Below are 16709 nucleotides of genomic sequence, written 5' to 3'. Positions count from 1 at the left end.
GTTCTGTCCTGCCGTACTTCTGTGCTCCACCCACCTGCTCTGACTTCTACAATCTTCAACTGTGGAGACAGAAATAAAGTGGTCTGATGGTAAAACCCATAAAATCAGGCATTTGTGTAAATCAAAGTTGGGACAAGGCCATGTTTACCACTGTGAGACATCCCCTTTTCTCTTTACAACAGTCTGTAAATGTCTGGGGACTGAGGAGACAAGTTGCTGAAGTTTAGGGAGAGGAATGTTAACCCATTCTTGTCTAATGTAGGATTCTAGTTGCTCAACTGTCTTGGGTCTTTTTTGTCGTATCTTCCATTTTATGATGCACCAAATGTTTTCTATGGGTGAAAGATCTGGACTGCAGGCTGGCCAGTTCAGTACCCGGACCCTTCTTCTACGCAGCCATGATGCTGTAATTGATGCAGTATGTGGTTTGGCATTGTCATGTTGGAAAATGCAAGGTCTTCCCTGAAAGAGACGTCATCTGGATGGGAGCATATATTGCTCTAGAACCTGGATATACCTTTCAGCAGTGATGGTGTCTTTCCAGATGTGTAAGCTGCCCATGCCACACGCACTAATGCAACTCCATACCATCAGAGATGCAGGCTTCTGAACTGAGCGCTGATAACAACTTGGGTCGTCCTTCTCCTCTTTAGTCCGAACGACACGGCGTCCCTGATTTCCATAAAGAACTTCAAATTTTGATTCGTCTGACAACAGAACAGTTTTCCATTTTGCCACAGTCCATTTTAAATGAGCTTTGGCCCAGAGAAGACGTCTGCGCTTCTGGATCATGTTTAGATATGGCTTCTTCTTTGAACTATAGAGTTTTAGCTGGCAACGGTGGATGGCACAGTGAATTGTGTTCACAGATAATGTTCTCTGGAAATATTGCTGAGCCCATTTTGTGATTTCCAATACAGAAGCATGCCTGTATGTGATGCAGTGCCGTCTAAGGCCCCGAAGGTCACGGGCACCCAGTATGGTTTTCTGGCCTTGACCCTTACGCACAGAGATTCTTCCAGATTCTCTGAATCTTTTGATGATATTATGCACTGTTGATTATATGTTCAAACTCTTTGCAATTTTACACTGTCGAACTCCTTTCTGATATTGCTCCACTATTTGTCGGCGCAGAATTAGGGGGATTGGTGATCCTCTTCCCATCTTTACTTCTGAGAGCCGCTGCCACTCCAAGATGCTCTTTTTATACCCAGTCATGTTAATGACCTATTGCCAATTGACCTAATGAGTTGCAATTTGGTCCTCCAGCTGTTCCTTTTTTGTACCTTTAACTTTTCCAGCCTCTTATTGCCCGTCCCAACTTTTTTGATATGTGTTGCTGTCATGAAATTTCAAATGAGCCAATATTTGGCATGAAATTTCAAAATGTCTCACTTTTGACATTTGATATGTTGTCTATGTTCTATTGTGAATACAATTTCAGTTTTTGAGATTTGTAAATTATTGCATTCCGTTTTTATTGACAATTTGTACTTTGTCCCAACTTTTTTGGAATTGGGGTTGGACATTTGTGTGTGTGTTTGTGCATGTCGTACATGTGTGTGTATTTCAGCATATTGCACGTGTGTGCACCTTCATGCATCTTGTAGACATGTGTGTGTGCGATATTTGTGCAGGTTGTAGACGTGTGTTTGTGCACGTTGTGGACACGTGTGTGTTTGGTTCTGCATGTCGTAGACACACGTGCATGTGTGTTGTAGACGTGTGTGCGCGCGCGCGCATGTTGTAGACACGGGTGTGCATGTTGTAGACAAGTGTGTTTGTGCATGATCTGTGTATGTTTATGCATATTGTACATGTTTGTGTGTTTGTGAATGTTGTACACGTGTGTCTGTGTGTGTTTTGTGCATGTTCTACATGTGGGTGTGTTTTTATGCATGTCGTACGTGTGTGTGTGTGTGTGTGTGTGTGTGTGTGTGTGTGTGTGTGTGTGTGTGTTGTTTGTGCATGTTTCAGATTTTACTCTCGGACACGTGTGTTTGTGCAAGTTGTAGATGTGTAAACGTTTGTGCATGTTGTAGACACGTATGTGTGTGTCTGTGCATGTGTGTGTTGTAGACACGCATGTGTGTTTGTGCACATTGTAGATGTGCAAGTGTGTTTGTGCATGTTGTAGACACCTGTGTGTGCATTTGTGTGTGTTGTAGATGTGTGTTTTCTTGTGTATGTTGTAGACGTGTGTGGGCGCGCGTGTAGACGTACATTTCAGAAACTCGTCTCTGCTCTTTGGCTCCAAGAGTAAAATCTGAACATCTTCAACTGTGGAGACAGAAATAAAATGGTCTCATGGTAAAACCCATAAAATCAGACATTTGTGTAAATGTCTCTCCTCTGAAGATCAGCAATCTCCTGCTCCAGTTGCTCCAGGAGTCGTTCAGCTCGACTCAGTTCAGCCTTCTCCGGATCTCTGATCAGCTTCGTCACCTCCGAGCGCTTTTTCTCCATGGAGCTGATCAGCTCAGTAAAGATCCTCTCATTGTCCTCCACTGCTGTCTGTGCACTGAGCTGTTAGGACACACACACACACACACACACACACACACACACACACACACACACACACACAAGATTTAAAGCTCATCTGTCATTCCCTCTCTTACTGGGACTGTAAATGACTCGTTGTCCATGTTGTGTGTGTTTCTAGGAGCAGCTCTGTCTCTGCTCACCTTTATAGTGTTCACAGCCTGTTTCAGCTCCTGCACCTTCTTCTGCTTCTCCTGGATTCTCTGCTGGGATTTCATCTGCTCCTCCTTTAACTCACTCTGAGGACAAATAAAATCCGTTTCACTGTTTATACATGATGAGGTTATGAGCTCAGTGGGTGAATATTACCTGCAGATAAAGGGTTAAAGTTCACTCGGGTTCTACGTAGCACCTTATTAAAGTGTAAAAGTCTGGATGTTGGGGGTTTTAAAGTTCACTGAAGTTAAACACTCAAATGTATTTTAGTATTTCAGGACTATGAGTGAGAACCACTGGGTCACATCACAAATAACCGCAACAACTTTTATTCCTTGATGTGTTTTTTATTATGAATAAAACTGAGTCCGTTGACATGATTGTCAGAATATCATGTTGCTTTGCATCAACAACTCCACCATTAACTTAAACTCATTTCAGCATTATTATCATTATTACGATAAAAATATCATCCTAAATCTGAGTAAAGCAGGAGGTTGTCCAATCTAATCCCCAAGGAGCAGATTTTCATTTCAACCAATCAGAAGCCAGAACTGATCAAACTCATCATGTGAATGTATGAACAGTCCTAGTAAAGGCAGTGAGGTGAGGAAACGACTCCCCAAACATTTCAACTAATTGGATGGCTTTATTGGTGAATTATGCCTCCAAAAAAGAACTTTACAGCCGAGGAAGGCGAGGACATTAAAAAGTCACTCGACTTTCTTGCAGAGGAAGTTTCTGTTGTTAAACAACAACAGAAAACCATCATGGACCTGGTGATGGAAGTGAAGTCGCTAAGGCTGCAGAACGCCGAGAAGGATCGGTGGCGCCTCGCCCACCTGGAAAGCAGAGTTGATAAACTGGAACAACACACCAGGATGAACGACGTCATCATCACTGGGATTCAGATTAAACCCAGGTCATATGCAAAAGTGGTGACAAGGGAGGGAGAATCTGACGAACTGGGCAGCAACTCTGTGGAGTAACAAGTGTCAGCATTCCTACACTCAAAGGGAATCGATATTGAATGCAGCAACATCGAGGCCTGACACATTCTACCCAGGAGAGACAAGGAAAACACTGCCATCATAATGAGATTCGTCAATCGAAAACAAAAACTGCATTGCTGAAACAAGGAAGGAAACTGAAAAGGTACAAACATCAACGAGCACCTGACAAAACGCAATGCTGACATTGCCAGAAAAGCACGTCATCTGAAGAAAGAAAATAAAATCAATCTACATGGATAACCAACTGCAAAGTATTCATTAAGCTGAACGGTACACCAGAGGAGGCTAGAGTTCTGGTCATACGAAACATCGAGGACTTGGACAGATACCAGTGATGGCTATCGGGACTGTAAGGTAATCGATACCGACGTGACACTATACCAAACTCAACCATGACACACACCGATATAACTTTTTCATCCATTACCCGGAACACTACTCGGCTAACGCAAATGCTTGTTGATTATGAAAACCTGGAACTGAAACCCCATGAATTCACTGACCATAAACTATCGGATATAGAAAATAACAGACCCGGACAATAACTTTTTCTCAACCATGAATGACAATTGCCACTGTTCAGTTTAGTGCATAAGGTTCAGAGTGTCAGTAAAAAAAAGGATTTAATTTCATGTTTAATTTCATGATGTTTTATTTGAATTGGAATATTAAAAACTGCAATACAGTCATCTCCTGGCCTGTTTTGGTTTAGCAGTCAGGGTTTGTCATGTTGAATAAAAACTTTATCTAGGAAGTGAGGAAAAAGCAACAGAATGGCACATTTTGCCAGCTTCTAGTGATGATCAGCCACTTCAGTATACATCTTCTTCTAGTTGCATCGGCGGTATGTGTTTATATGTGAATTTACTGTCATATGTTGAGGTCTTAAGTGGCAGACTGTTACATTGTATGCTTATTAGTGACATGTTTCACATGTATTCCCTTTGGTTACCATTTCTGTTAGCCATGCTAGGTGCGGTTTATGTGGTGCACAGATGTAGAGTTGTTTATTATATGGTTTAGGCAGCAATGTAATATTCATGATTATATTGTTTGGTTTATTTTATTTTTAGTTTCACACTTCAACAATAAACTGGTAAGAAAATGATACCCAGAGTCTTGTTTGGAGTGGAGCGTTTAGCTGCCTGTCAACACATGCATGCTATGCATTGAGGACAGAACAGCCACCATTACACAGAGGAACAGTACAATCCGTCCACTGAGGCTGCGGGAAAATGATCAATAATACACTTCAACAACAGAAGCATGTACGCTAACTTCAAACACATCAAGAAATACTGAAGTCAGTTTACTCATCCATTCAACATAATTGCCATATCAGAGACCTGGATTGACCTGGAGAAAGGAGTGGATTTCGAACTGGCTGGATATGAATTTAATTCTATAAGCAGGAAAAATAAAGGTGGAGGAGGAGGAGTGGCGGTGTATGTGGACTGTAATTTGAATTATAAGTTAATAGATGGCATGACAACGGTGATTGATAACTTATTAGAATGTTTAACAATTGAAATTAATTTTGAAAAAAGTAGAAATTTATTAATTAGCTGTTGAAAAACAGCGCCAGAAACTAGCATAGAGGTGTTTAAGGACTGGGTAGAAAAGACATTTACAGTAGATAATAAAAAAAAAGTTATCTTCATTTGTGGGGATACTAATATTGATCTGTTGAACCCTAATAAGCAAAGTATGACGGAGGAATTTATTAATATCATGTACAGTATGAGTCTTCACCCCAAAATTACCAGACCCACCAGAATTACTGACCATAGTGCTACTTTAATAGATAATATATTTACCAATGACATAGATAATAACACTATAAGTGGAATATTAAATCAACGATATCAGTGATCATCTACCGGTTTTTTCAATTTATGACTGTAATTGCAAGAGAAATGTAACAGACCATAAACTTAAGTATAGAAGGGTTAGGAGTGAGGAAGCCATGTTTGCATTAAATAATGATTTATTACTGCAAGACTGGGAATCAGAGAATATCAATGCTATTCTCTGATTCCCAGTCTTGCAGAGCATATGATAGAGCATATGATAACTTTTTAAGTATATTAAAATTATTATATGATAAGAATTGCCCACTGAAGCAATATAGTAGGGCTGCACAATTAATCGAATTTAATCGAAAATCGCGATTTTGGCTGCCAAGATTAAATTAAATGAAAATCGCGATTTATTTCCATTTAAACTGCGAGCTCTGCTGCATATCTGATCAAGCACTTTTTGACCAGTACTCCGCCAAACCATTAGGGGGCGAACCGACGCATGTAAGGTTTCATTACTCCGCCTAAATAAGCAAGCAAGCCGCGGGTATCTTCTTCAAGGGGTGATAGCGTGAGAGTAGGTAACAGATTGAGCATATTTAGCATAGATTTACATAGAAGACTAGCTTCCTCACCGCGTATTCCAGAACGTCCGCACAGGGCGGCCATCTTACCACAGACAAGGAGTATGAAGACTTACCCAAACACAGCACAGCCCAGCACTCACATTATGATTTACAGGAAATCAAAGTACTGACTTTGATGACAAGATGATGTGTGTGTCTGTTTTAATTGTAGATGTTTATATCAGGATGTTTAGTTTTATTTTAACTGCACATTGGAGCCAGGGCCGTAACCAGGATTTTTCAAATACCGAGGTCAAACATTGCGATACATCTTATTTGCCAAAAAAGAAGTCCTTATATGGTGACTTTTCATACATTTTGGAAACGAGTCAAAATCACAAGCCCAACAAGATGAACATGTACATAGGTGAACATGTTTATTTTAACAATTTCAAAACTGCACGATCACAAAAGTATTTTGTGTGTATGTGTGTGGGTGAGTGAGTGAGTGAGAGTTTGAGTGAGTGATGGAGTGTGAGAGTGAGTGAGAGTTTGTGAGTGAGTGAGTGAGAGTTTGAGTGAGTGATGGAGTGTGAGTGTGTAAGAGTGAGTGAGTGAGAGTGACAACGCAATCTAGCCGAGCCTGAATGGACTTCAATTGCTTTTTAAAAAATATATGCCCTTTTCAATAGCAAAATACTAGACGGTTATTGGACAAAACCGACTGAGCCTCACTGGAGATGGGAGTCAATAAGAGGGGCGGGACAAGACTTCCCGAGAGGAGGCTCATCTCCAGCTGGTGATTGGAGGAGGAGCTGTGAACGCGGCTGGGCTGCTCATGATTGACAGAAAGCAGTCAGAGGTGGTACATCGTCTCATCTCATCTCATTATCTCGAGCCGCTTTATCCTTCTACAGGGTCGCAGGCAAGCCGGAGCCTATCCCAGCTGACTACGGGCGAAAGGCGGGGTACACCCTGGACAAGTCGCCAGGTCATCACAGGGCTGACACATAGACACAGACAACCATTCACACTCACATTCACACCTATGCTCAATTTAGAGTCACCAGTTAACCTAACTTGCATGTCTTTGGACTGTGGGGGAAACCGGAGCACCCGGAGGAAACCCATGCGGACACGGGGAGAACATGCAAACTCCACACAGAAAGGCCCTCGCCGGCCCCGGGGCTCGAACCCAGGACCTTCTTGCTGTGAGGCGACAGCGCTAACCACTACACCACCGTGCCGCCGTGGTACATCATGTTGTAAATAAAATGTGAACATAAGTTTGCTACCTGTTTTCATTTCCGTTCGAAAATACAACCAATGATCAAAACAATAGCGTCTTGTGTTCACGTTAGCCTATAGTCTGGTAAGTTAGCAAAATAGCTCAAGTCTCGTCAGTACCCAATAACTTCATAAACAACAGGTCACGACTGTCCAGCCTTTTCTGATCTGAAACGCACCAAATCACATCGAGAGAGAGAATAAAAGAGTTTGTGCCGCCTGGGAAACGAAAATCCTATCTAGCTAAGTGGCTTCGACTGTTGTTGCTTGAAATGCTAATTAAAATTGCACTGTTAATGATCATAAGCATTCCGGCACATAACTGTCAGTGACTGGCAAAATTAACTCCCCTTCTTCCCTCTTTCTTTTTCTCTCACTTGTTGACTTTCCAGAGCTGAGTTTGGTTTGTTTTAGTGTAGTAGACTTCTTCATCTTATGTCAATTTTCAGATTCCACGACTAATTGACAAACTGCCTGGCTGCGGAGGCGGACCTTGATGAGACACTTCTCAGCTCTTGTGTATCCCGTGGTGCTTAGCTGACTATCGCGAGGCTGCCGAATATGAAATGTTTCCAATGTCGGATATTTCAGCTTCGTTTAAAAATGATTATGTGAACTTTATTTTTAGACAAACAAATGAGAACGGGGGATGCAAGCTGAATTTAGAATTTTCCACCGATCAAAGTCAGAACGATTTTCATCATATATTAATTTCACATTTCTGAGTGAAAAAAAAAAAAAAAACGTGGGAAAAAAATGCCGAGGACATGACCTCGGTGTCCTCAGTGGTAGTTACGGCCCTGATTGGAGCCTAGTCAAATGAAATTTCAATCTTCTGTGCTAACATATATTGACTTTGACATGATAATCAGCTTTGAATGTTCTTTTTGTAAATGTAAAGATATCTTTTTATCCTTGAAAGTATAACCACATGTGATTAATTAAATGCTTTTTTTGTCACAAACTACCGTGAGTGGCAGCACGGTGGTGTAGTGGTTAGCGCTGTCGCCTCACAGCAAGAAGGTCCTGGGTTCGAGCCCCGGGGCCGGCGAGGGCCTTTCTGTGTGGAGTTTGCATGTTCTCCCCGTGTCCGCGTGGGTTTCCTCCGGGTGCTCCGGTTTCCCCCACAGTCCAAAGACATGCAGGTTAGGTTAACTGGTGACTCTAAATTGACCGTAGGTGTGAATGTGAGTGTGAATGGTTGTCTGTGTCTATGTGTCAGCCCTGTGATGACCTGGCAACTTGTCCAGGGTGTACCCCGCCTTTCGCCCGTAGTCAGCTGGGATAGGCTCCAGCTTGCCTGCGACCCTGTAGAAGGATAAAGCGGCTTGAGATAATGAGATGAGATGAACTACCGTGAGTCGCTGTCACTGTTTTATACTATTACTTACTCGGGCAGTGCATTTGTTATTATGCTATGATGTGAGTGCACTAGGTTTTTGAGGTGGATGAAGTATTTCTGAAGTTTCAGAAGTGAGCAAGCTGTTTATTTAACTTTAGCTTCCCCTACAGCCCTATCACATGTAGAAATATTTTCACTAAAAATTGGAAATAAATTGTATTTATCCGCAGTCATCCATAAGTATGCAGTGTTAAGGCCCGGTCCCACTGCACTTACGGATGCAAAGAGGATGTAAAACGTAAAAAAATCTTTGCCATCCGTTGGAAAACGCTATGCATCCGTTGTGTACTCATTGCATACGTGCTTCATACGCTCTATCCATCGAGCATCCGTCCACTGTGATTTCATCCGCGCAAAAAGTTTTGAGCTGCACAAAACTTTTAGAACGGATGAACTTTCCGCCGTGTACGATGTAAATCCGCGACATATACGAGCAACAAACGTTCTATGTCCGTTATCATCCGTTAAACGTCTGCTGTATCCTCTCTGCATCCTCGCAACTCACATCCGCTGCAGCTGAAAACGGAAAGAGGGAGGAAAGATAAGGTACATGAAACGTCTATTCATCGTTAGTAGCACGGAAATAGAAAGGATGTAAGCGTATGCATCTCGTATATAAAGTATTCAAAACGGACAAAGCGTTTATATCTGGGATGTATCTCGTATATTTAGGATGTCTGGAGTATGTAGAACGACACCTAGCGGACAATCGATATTTTGTATAAAAAGGGGGAGAAAATCATCTAGTAGTAGAGATGTATCCAAGGGCGTAACCATGGTATAAATATTGGGGGGGGGGGGGGGGGGGGGGGTCCAAATTTGAGCCCTTCCCAAAATATTTTTAAGTGCATTTCGCCAATTTTCATATGGGCCTATTGATAAATATGTGCTTATCTAGAACATTGTTTTGATGAATACAATTACCAATGAACATGTTAACATTTATATCTTGGTTTTTTTATTGTGTATCAGGCAAAACACAAAACAACAGAATGTGCAACTGCAAAACATGTAACGCAATACAACATACAAAAAACATGTAAAACACTGCATGAAAATCTGTCACACCAGAGCTAGTCTCACACACACACACACACACACACACACACACACACACACACACACACACTTCAAACAAATGCAGAAATGCCAAATTGCTACAAAAAAATGGCTACCAAAGCAATAAAAAGGAGCATTACCCTGGTTAATAGGTCAAAACAACATAGAACTTTGTAGAAAATATATTGACTTTATCTAAATAAATGGCCCAAAAATATGGAGGCGTTCAAGAATAGAGGGCTACCGTGTGACGTCACCGTACCACGAGATTTTGTTAGGGCGCCATATTGGAAGACCTCAAGTACATACATACATACTCACAATATAAAACAAACTATGAGCGAGAGTGAAGTCACACGATGGCTGATAATTCTGGTTATGCGAGTACATTACCAGCTGCAGAAAGGGCACGGTATGTGGAGAAACTCGCTGTGATTGATGGGTTTGACCCATATGATAAGACTCGGGGCAAGGGAGAATGGAAACATAAGGAGGACCGGACACCAATTCTGCCATCTGTTTGCTACCCAGACATTGTAAACTATTTGTTGTTTACACCCAGTGCCTACACTGCTGATGACTTGAAAGCCTACAAAGGGCTACAGGCTTACAATTATGTTGTTAGTGGCTTGGTTCGTGATATTACAGCTGTTGTTAAGAATAACCTACAGATAGTTATGGCCAAGGTAATCTTGTTGATATTTATCTTTTAATAATATATCTTTTCAGTTGAAAAATTAATCCTTTTTGTTCCTATTAAGGTATCCATAATTTAGGTTAATTTATCCAAATTATACATATGTATTTATGATATATGCCTACACAACAACTATGCTTTATTTATATAATAGGAGGGAGAGCAAGCCCCAAACCATCCTAAATTATTATTATTATTATTATTATTATTATTATTATTATTAAACTGTAGAAGTCTGGGAGGCTTGCTCCTCATACAGATCAACTTGGGGCCAATTTAGCATGTTTTAAATCTGAATTTCTTGCGTTTGCTTACCTCAAAGTGTCCGCAGATCATGCACAGACTTATCCATTATATCCACAGTTTTTTGCCAAGTCTCACACAGGTTTCTTTCAAGTCTACTGTTGGGCCAATAAATCATAAATAAAACAGCTCAGATTTGTTTGTTTACTTCCGGTTTCGGGTGACGTCAGTGAAATCCCTCTAATAGAGGGACTGACCAAAATGATAATTATGAGTGACCAAAATGATAATTATCTCATCTCATTATCTCTAGCCGCTTTATCCTTCTACAGGGTTGCAGGCAAGCTGGAGCCTATCCCAGCTGACTACGGGCGAAAGGTGGGGTACACCCTGGACAAGTCGCCAGGTCATCACAGGGCTGACACATAGACACAGACAACCATTCACACTCATATTCACACCTACGGTCAATTTAGAGTCACCAGTTAACCTAACCTGCATGTCTTTGGACTGTGGGGGAAACCGGAGCTATCCAAACAGCTTTTTTTGAGTGAGGGGGCCTATTGCCCCACCTCAGGGGGCCTTTTACCCCACTGGGGGGGTAAAAGGCCCCCTTGGCACAATGTTTGTTTTTGTTAAAAAAAAAAGTATTAACTTTAGGGAAACTTTAGGTGGCATTATTGTTCATGTCACTGTTGTCAAAAACTATGATTAAAACTAAACACATGGTTCATTTCAACTTGGAGAAAAACTGAATTTTCCTTAAGGGGGGCTTTTTTCCCCCCCACTCTTTAAGGAACAGATCTTTATGAGGTAGAGAGAGGAGGAATTACAATAACATTCTATTGATAATATGTGTATGTGCATATGGGCACGTACAGATATATATTATATATGCATAATTATATGATTATGGGTGTCTGTACGTATGGATATGTGTATAGTTATGTGTATATATGTATTGTATGCGTGTGTATATATGTATAACAGACTATAAGTCCCAGATAGCAAAAGGGCGTTGATTCGATGGGGAATTATCGGCATGTTCTTCGACCATACCATCGAATCATCGTGGATCACCGGCGTTGATTCAACACCGCTTTGCTCATACGAGTTTGCGTTGAAACGACGTTGAAAAGTGGATGGTGGCCGACGGAGAATAGACCCCCTTTCACCCTTTTTTCAACTACGGATTTCGGTCGATTTATAGTTTAATTTTCGGCGATGATTCATTCAACTTTACTTCCTGTTTTATGTACAACAGGAAGGCTACAAATTAAGCAAAACAGGCTAAATTAAACTAGCTAACAATAAAGCATCGGGGCTCTTGCCTAGGATGAACACACACATGCATACTTCAACCATGAAAGTGAAACTTAATTTATATCAATGTGCGTAGGCTACGTCCTGTTTAATGTACAACAGGATATAAAAATGCATGCAACAATGCACCTCTCCTAATGTTTGTCAAGCTGTCTAATGAGGCATAACTTTTAACATTTATAAGGAACAGAACACACTTGAACAAGTTCTTAGAAACATTTTATGATTTATTTATAATTTATAATTGTGGCCTATATTCCTCCTGCGGCACAGACACCTGTACATGGAAACAGAAAAACATAACCAAAATTAATTTGATGCAACATTGATAAAGAAAGTCAGCAGTAGGCTATGGGTTTCTAAATGCCACCCTACCTCACGTCTCCTCATCCCTCCCTCTCTCTCTGGCGCATACTTAAGCCACTTCTTGATTGCGTCACTAAAAGTAGCGTGTGTGCTCCCTGGCAGCTGCTTTTGTAGACCATCTGAAAGAAAAAGAACAAAACAACATTGAGACTTTGCATGGTGATAATTGTTAAAGTTTGAGTTGTTAAGACTATGCACGTCACACTCTAGTGGTAGGTGGCAAGTAATGGTACTAGTACAGAAAATATATGTAAAAATCAGAAACCATAGATGTGAATCTTGTGACAATTTAAACGGGATTAAAAAAAAAAACATTTTAATTTCCCCATTGACACAAAGCGGAAATAGAAATGCCACTACCGGACCGTTCGTCACTCAGTCAGCCTCCCTGGACTTGCCTGCACACCTGCTTTTTCTGAGTAAGGCGCCTGGTGAGTTTCTTAATCCTTTTTAATCCTTTGCATCTTTCACAATATGTTTGTCGTTGTCGTTATAATCGTAATGTTACAGTTAGTGAAGGAGTTATCAAAGAACGTTTAGAAGTAGTGTGCAAGTACTTGCGACAGCTTACTATTTTACCCTCTTTTACAGCTTTGTGCACATGCATAACCTACCAAACAGGACATCATGGATCTTGGTGTCCTTAAACGCAGTTGTTTCCCCCTTTCCAGCCCAGTTAAATTGGCTGGCCAAGCTGTTGACCAGGAGGCTACGCAGCATCCGCCTCACTGTGACCCCTACGTCGGTTCCTCCACAAAGGGCTAAGGTAGACACCTGATAGAATAAAATGTAGCATGAAGACAATAATGAGAAAGTATTCAGTGTTTATCATAATATCATTGTGAATCAATGAAACAAAGTATTTGTGTTTCTTTTTGCAGGTGTTGCAGATGACTGGAAAGGAAAGGTAAGACTCAATAAGTACCATTAGCTGCTTTTGTTTGGCATCTTCCTTCACCAGGGCCTCTGCTGCCAAAAACTCCTCCATGGTGGAGAGTGGGAGCTTGATTAGGGGCGATGTCTGGGGTGTGTCTTGTCTCCCCATCTCTCTCCTTAGGGCCCTGACCTCTTGCGCCAGCCTTCCTACTTCCCCCTTCAGCTCCCCGTTTTCCTCCCTCAGCTGGCCAAGGAGAGCGATGACTGTGCTGATGCCCATGTCTGTTAAGTAACACCAAACATTAGGACTTTTATTTCATATTGCTGGTCATTTTTGAACAGTGATTACAGTTGATGACTCACCACGCAGCAACTGATTGTTCCCCTGTTGCGATGGCAGAGGTGTGGCTGAAATATCAGAGAGTACAATTTAGTTCACTTCAAGGTGCGCCTTAATTTAATTTCTGTTCTAAATTCACAATTTTCATGTTGATTGATTGATTTCTTCTTTGACTTAATGGAAGCGGTGACATGGCTGGGGTGAATCTGAAAAATTGTATAGTCAGTTGATCAAAATGCATCTACATAGATATTTGTTTGTCGTTTTGTTGTTTTTTTGTCGTTTTTGGCATAAATAAAGGCAATGCATAGTTACCATGGGTTAGTGGCTGGCTGTGAAGGAAAGGCCCTGGCGGGGTTTCTGACGACGGTGAATCTGAAAAATAGTAAGCAGTCAGTTTTCCTCCCTCAGCTGGCCAAGGAGAGCAATGACGGTGCTGATGCCCATGTCTGTTAAGTAACACCAAACATTAGGACTTTTATTTCACATTGCTGGTCATTTATGACCAGTGATTACAGTTGTGGACTCACCACGCAGCAACTGATTGTTCCCCTGTTGCGATGGCAGAGGTGTGGCTGAAATATCAGAGAGTACAATTTAGTTCACTTCAAGGTGCGCCTTAATTTAATTTCTGTTCTAAATTCACAATTTTCATGTTGATTGATTGATTTCCTCTTTGACTTACCATGGAAGCGGTGACGTGGCTGGGGTGAATCTGAAAAATTGTATAGTCAGTTGATCAAAACGCATCTACATAGATATTTGTTTGTTGTTTTGTTTTGTTTTTTTAGTCGTTTATGGCATAAATCAAGGCAATGCTTAGTTACCATGGGTTAGTGGCTGGCTGTGAAGGAAAGGGCCTGGCGGGGTTTCTGACGACGGTGAATCTGAAAAATAGTAAGTCAGTTGATCAAAACATATCTTCACTTACTCATTGGTATTTTAATTTCTGGCATAAATAAAGGAAATGCATAGTTACCATGAGTTAATGGCTGGCTGTGAAGAAACAGGCCTGGCTGGGTGTCTGAAGACGGAAATGAAAGCATTATTATTTTAGACAACTTCTAGGTCTTTAGTAGAACAACAACAACAACAAGTGGTACAGATAGTCACCTTCATTAAGGGAGGGGAATTGCCACTCGCTGTCCAGCTGAGTGGCGTCAATAGATGGTGGCCTCCTCCCCCTACGGCTTGGTCCTGCCTTCTCCTCGCTGTCCTCCTCCAAATACCTTTTGTTTGGTCTTTAGAAGTCCCAGAGAGGGGCCATTTGGCCTTTTTACCTAGAAAACCCACAAGAGGGCCAATTGGCCCCAAGTCCCCCCTGTGGACACTCATTTTGTTATGGAAATGTAGCTGTTAGTGGCACACGGCCGGAGCCACTTGAACTTGTGGGGGGGAGGGGACACACCTTACAGCTTAGGAGGTTCTTTTGAGAGCAAGCTTTAGTTCTGAGATGGATAAATACCTCAGGCTACGTTTACATTACGTCGAATCAGCGGATCATCAGATTAACGTTCTTAAAACGATTCGCGTTGACACTAAAACCGTTAGCCGTGCACACAGCAACACCAATACGCGGATACGCTCGGCTCCGCAGGCATCCTGCGCTCCAAATCACTCCGCCCTGAACAGCGAGTGCCCTCTGGAGGGTGCGCACTCCGGCCCTGCGCAGCTCACAGAGCGCGCGAGTGAAGTGAACAAGCCACGATTCGGGACTGAGCCGCTGTGTGTGAGATCCTAGCGCATATCACTTATTACTTGCAAGTGGAAGGATGGCAAGCCTAAAGACAATCATAACTACACAATGGGCAGTATTTGCATCAGTATTTGCAGTATTTTCATACTTTTATACTCTTTAATGAAAGGTGATACAAGGCGGAAGTCTGCGCCGTTTTTCAGCAGTCGCGTCACATGACCAACGCCAGCGAATCAGGAAGGTGGATGTCACAGTGACGTTGTCCAATGAGACGCCAGCTAGAGCTCAGCACAGCGTATTCGCGTATTCTCAATGTTTACACAGCACCGGAGCTGATACGATCTAGATTGAATACGTGGACGCTGGCGGATTCCCGTTTCCCCGCTTTTTCAGGGGGGTTAATGTAAACGGACAGTGCGTCCGCGAAGAAAACGAGACAGATACGGTCTAGTGTAAACGTAGCCTCAGTGAACATAGCCATAAAGACTTAAACTGGACTGAGCTGTATGCAGTGGAAAGGATCAACAGGAAGGAAGGGATCAACACACTGACATTTATTGTTAAAAAAAACAAAACAAAACATTTACAAAGAATGAAAAAGCAACTTTTTTTCCCAGTTTTGGTGTGGAGGGTTGTTGCAGAAGTAATTGTTATTTTTGTGTGCTAAAAATATTAAAAAAAAAAAAGAAACCCAAGCATATTTACAAAGAATGAAAAACCATGCATTATGAGTGAAATACATTTGAGCAGTCACTCACAATCCTGGCACTGCCATTGCTCCTTTCGGCATTTCCCACATGTATATCGGTAGCAGTCAACACAGCGTACAGTTGCATGATTGTCCTTACATTTAATTTTAGCCTGACACTTGACTCTTTTTCCTAGTTGTGGTGTGGAGGGTTGTTGCCAAAATAATTGTTCCTTTTGGGCCTTTTTCATACCCACGTGGGAGTGAGCCAACTCTCTTGCAAGCTCCAGCAGGAAATCCACCCGTCTCTCCTGCCTCCCGGTGCATAATTGATAGAGCACGTGTGCATTCAGTGCTGCCATATCTATCATGTTATAGAACACTGCTACTGGCCAGCGCCGTGTTCCTGCGCGGACAGTGTACTCCCGCACCATCTGGTCCATGACATCGACGCCGCACTTTGTTGTGTTGTAGAGTGTGATGGTGTTAGGCTTCTTTTTGGTGGTATCCTGTGTCTGAATCATGCTGTGCATGCTGCTGAGAACATATACAGTCTTCTTCCGCTTGGGCGCATACACCGTCAGTGTGGCACCAGTGGTTGAAAATACTTGGGTGGTAAATTCATTGCGGTGCATCTGTCTAGTTGACAGTGGA

At 41.9% G+C, this 16709-nt stretch overlaps 1 pseudogene; it reads right to left on the bottom strand.

Annotated features, from left to right (window-relative positions):
• LOC132868821 (tripartite motif-containing protein 16-like) overlaps nt 1-16709 on the bottom strand; it is a 54526-nt pseudogene that overhangs the window by 33279 nt on the left and 4538 nt on the right.

This window comes from Neoarius graeffei, chromosome 2 (genome assembly GCF_027579695.1).
Source record: "Neoarius graeffei isolate fNeoGra1 chromosome 2, fNeoGra1.pri, whole genome shotgun sequence".
In the NCBI taxonomy this organism is placed as follows: Eukaryota; Metazoa; Chordata; class Actinopteri; order Siluriformes; family Ariidae; genus Neoarius; species Neoarius graeffei.
This window is presented reverse-complemented; position numbering and strand designations above follow the sequence as displayed.